Genomic DNA, 5,000 nt, shown 5'->3' on the forward strand with positions numbered 1-5,000 from the left:
AGTCATAGACAATGCATGACCTCGATGGGAACAGATGCGCAGCGATGTGGTGCCAAAGAAATGACGATCGATCCAGTGACATCGGCTTTTGAAGGCTGTTTTAGCGGTAGGGGGAAGGGAATACACATTACTGAAATTATACACCCGTATTTTTTTGTCCATTTTAATCAACACACTCTATTATTAAAGAACAAATATATATCATTATGAAGAAATTTATGCTAACAGTTGAACTTCATTATATACCGAGAGGGTTGTACGGAAATATACATGGAAGACTTGACCGTTCATTTGGCATACAACGATATCTGATAAATCGGAAAATGATGAAATGCTGAATACCAGATTTTAACCATACGTAAAAACAACATAATCCGCGATAGGCATTGTGTAAATGATTCGGAATGTTTCCTATGCACAAACAATGTGACTGAAAGCTGAATTCGACTTCCCTCTCATTTCCCAGAAGGGATGAGCATGGATTCATAGAAAATGGAGACTGTAGGGAAAAAATACACTTTTATACAGCCCTTATTTTGTTCATGTACAAATTAGGGTGTAAATATGTGTAGACATTTATAGAAAATAACTATTAGACTGTATTTAGACAACACTGTTCTCTTGACTTTCAACATATACCTATCTCTTCTTGAACTCTAAATAAATTCGGAAAATATAAACTTCAACGAAAATGTATCTTGTATCAGCGCCATCTCTTGCTTCTTAATTGCGTTGCCCTTAACTTTGTCCGTGTCTCTCTGTCTTTTCTTTATTGGACTGCACTTTTTTTGCCAGTCGCTATTATTCTGTATTATTTTTTTCTATATTTCCCATACAGATAATGAAATTTGTGTTTTACTAATACTAAAAAAAATCAACATAAATGTGATATGAACATCATACCAAAATGGAAAATACTATACGAAACTCCTCCTTTGAAACACCGTGTCAGGTAATTCACTGAACCCTGTACTAATTATTCTAAAAATATACCTAGAAAAAAACACCCTGGCTTTTATAACACGCGTTCTATCAGTATGCCTAATTAGCCACCTAAAGAAGGCCATTACCACGCTATCTTACAGTCTACATTACGACATTGTTAAGCATTTCATTGCTCTGTGAATAATGTTTGGGAACAACATAATCTGTGATTTGTAAAGGCATTTTGTTCTATGTTTGTTGCAATAGTGTCAGAAAATCGTAAAACGTTCCTTTGCTAAAGGATAATATGATCGAATTAGTGATTATAAAGGTACCGTTAATTAGGACAACAGTATGGATAATTATAATGATGATAATTACGACAATGAGGCTCTATTAAAATTAAAGGTAAAAAATTAATATGATAATGTCACAGGATATTAACACCAACTTCATTCGCAGTGATAATACTCATAACGATGATGATTTTGATAATGAAAATAATGATAGGTTTTTCAATAATGAAAGTTCTAGGCGAAATGACGCGTCCATGATCGCATGTCAAACGCTCATAGCCTGAGACACGAACACAAATAAAGGGCCACACGAATCCCCGGGAAGGCAACAATCGTCATTAAATTTACGTGTGTGAAAAGGGCAGGTTACCTTTACTGTGTTGCTAATGAAACGGGTCTGCTATTTTTATACCGCCATTATAAGGATTATAATATTTGCTTTAATATATATTCAGCGATTCCTAGTCTGTGACGATTACGTATATAATAAACATATGGACGTGCAGAACCACAGCCATCTATATGTGTGTAGGTGTATGTGTATCTATATATATGTATATGTATATATATATATATATATATATATATATATATATATATATACATACACACACACACACACACACACACACACACACACACACACACACACACACACACACACACACACACACACACACACACACACACACACACTCACACACACACACACACATACACATACATACATATATATATCTATATCTATATCTATATATGTGTATATATAAATGTACATAGACACACACACACACACCCACACATATATGTATATATATGTATATATATATATATATATATATATATATGCATGTATATACATATATACACATGTATATTTATTGTAGTTTAGACTACCTAAGTATCGACGGAGGCCTGTAGGGGTTGTGTTTTACAGGCTAAGAGTTATAGCTAGAGTTCTACGTGAGAGTCAATTGGATTGCCTGACTTGCTGGGCGTTTAGAGTAGATAAACAGGTAAATAGATGTGTGTGTGTGTGTGTGTGTGTGTGTGTGTGTGTGTGTGTGTGTGTGTGTGTGTGTGTGTATATAAATGTATATATATATATATATATATATATATATATATATATATATATATATATATATATAAAGAAATATTCATATATATATATAGACATATATATTCATATATATATAGATATATATAAATATATATACATTTATATATATATATATATATATATATATGTATATATATATGCATATATATATATATATATATATATATATATATACACACACACATGTGTGTGTGTGTGTGTGTGTGTGTGTGTGTGTGTGTGTGCGTGTGTGTGTGTGTGTGTGTGTGTGTGTGTGTGTGTGTGTGTGTGTGAGTGTGTGTGTGTGTGTGTGTGTGTGTGTGTGTGTGTGTGTGTACATATACACATATGTATATATATGTGTATATATATATATATATTTATGTATATATATATATATATATATATATATAAAGAAGTGGTGCTCCAAACAATAGCTATGGTGCCGTCACACAAATTATTGGGACCCTTCACGGGAGCCATTGGCGGAAGTCCTCCTAGAATGAAAGCTGAAGGTTAGGCATAGGTGGCCCGCGGCGGGTTCCTTGGCCATGGGAGGTCGATGCCGATGATAAATGATGATCGTGTGTGCTTTTTCGTCTTCGGGTAAATCTTAGGCTTAACGATTTTTTTGCCTTTCTTCCTTGAAGATTCTTCCCGTGAAGAAATTATGATTTTGTGTCGGGGAACTTGTACATAGACAGGCACGCACACGCACGCACGATACGCATACACGCACACACACACACACGGATATACACACACTCACACGGACACGCACATGTGCGAGCACACAAAAGTTTACATAGATACATATTTACAAACCACACACACACACACACACACACACACGGATAAACACACACTCACACGCACATGCGCGAGGACACAAAAGGTTACATAGATACATATTTACAAACCACACGCACACACACACACACACACACGCACGCACGCACGCACACACACACACACACACACACACACACACACACACACACACACACACACACACACACACACACTAGGAGGTTTTATTGAGATATATTTACAAACCACCACCTTCCATTTCATATATCATGGATGCCAAAAGCGACAGCAGCATTATTTTTTGAGACTAAGACATGTAAATATTTTTCTTCTGTTATGATCTTGTCTTAGGAATCAACGTCACAAACAAGGACAACAAAACTGGCTTCCTCCTCTTGTTCCTCTTCTTATTCCTTCTCCTCTTCTTTCTCTTCCTCCTCCTCCTCCGCCTCCACTTCCTCCTGCTCCTCTTTCTCCTATAACTCCTCCTCCTCCTCCTCCTCCTGCTCCTCTTACTCTGCCTCCATTCCCTCCTGCTTCTCCTCTTCCTCCTCCGCCTCCTCCTGCTCCTCCACCTCCTTCACCTCCCTCTCCTCCTGCCATTCCTTCTCCTCCTCTTCCTCCTCCTACTCCTTCTCCTCCATTTCTACCAACTCTTCTTCTTCATCCTCCTTCTCCTCCTAAAATATTCTTCCTCCTCCTCCTCCCCTTCCAGCTCGAACACCACCACCTCCTACTTCCTCTTTTCTTCCTTTCCCTCTTCCTCCTCCTCCTCCCCTTCCCCATCCTCCTCCTCCTCCTCCTCCTCCTCCTCCTCCTCTCCAATTCCTCCCCTACCTCCGCCTCCTCCTCCCCATCCTCCTACTCCCCATTTCCTCCCCCTTCGCCCTCTTCACTTCCTGATTATTCATTATCTCCTCAGCTCACCCGCCGAGTCCTTTTATATCTTCTTGTTTTTTATCATCTTATTTTTCTTGTTCCTCTTTATTGTTATGCTTTAATCTTCCAACTTCTTTTGTGTTGCTTTCTTATGAACCGTCTTGTTTTGTTGTCCGTCTATTCCTTCAGATTTAATATTCTTCGTATTCGTATTTTTTGATATTCTAATGATGATGAAGATTTTCTCCTCCTTGCTCGTTTTTCTTCTTTCTCTTCTTTCTTCTTTCTCTTTTTTCTTCTACTTCTCTCGTTTTTCCTCTTTCTCGTTTACTTCTTCATTATTTAAGTATTACTATACTACTCAGAGCTCTGAGCATCATAACAACAAGGAATGATAAAAAAAACATACTGTTTAGTATAATGCAACATAACACGTATTTGATTCATGCTTACAATGTGAAACCAGAACAGTAATGCCACTGCTCTACGAGATTCCTGCTCTTAGTATATCTCGCCAGCATTAAATCACGTATCCTACACGGCCGTTCGAGGTAATGGCAATCTCAGCTCAATATGATCTATTGTTACTATTATCGCCCATAGTCGTGTATCAAAGGAAAATTGATAACTATAACCTGCTCCACCTCTATCACGGAATCAAATCTGGAACAGCATTAATCTCTACCCTAATCCTTGAACAGCGTAGGTTACAGCTTACAGACGATTCTCCATCACCTGCGAAGGATGGAAGGGATTTAGGTAACATATACGTGAACATTATTACATATGACAACGTGGAAAATGACTTGATTAAACTAGATCCTGGATTAATTGCCTTCGGTGCTTTGCGTGCATCTTCCCCGGGGAGTTCGGAGCTTGTTTCGAATATAAAGAGGAAGCTTCTTATATAAGGTAAGGCTCTTATAGAGGTTAAGCGTCTTACGGAGATTAGGAGACACGACATCCTGTTATAGCTCTTAACCGGATAA

The sequence above is a fragment of the Penaeus chinensis genome, chromosome 25 (assembly GCF_019202785.1).
Source record: "Penaeus chinensis breed Huanghai No. 1 chromosome 25, ASM1920278v2, whole genome shotgun sequence".
Classification (NCBI taxonomy): Eukaryota; Metazoa; Arthropoda; class Malacostraca; order Decapoda; family Penaeidae; genus Penaeus; species Penaeus chinensis.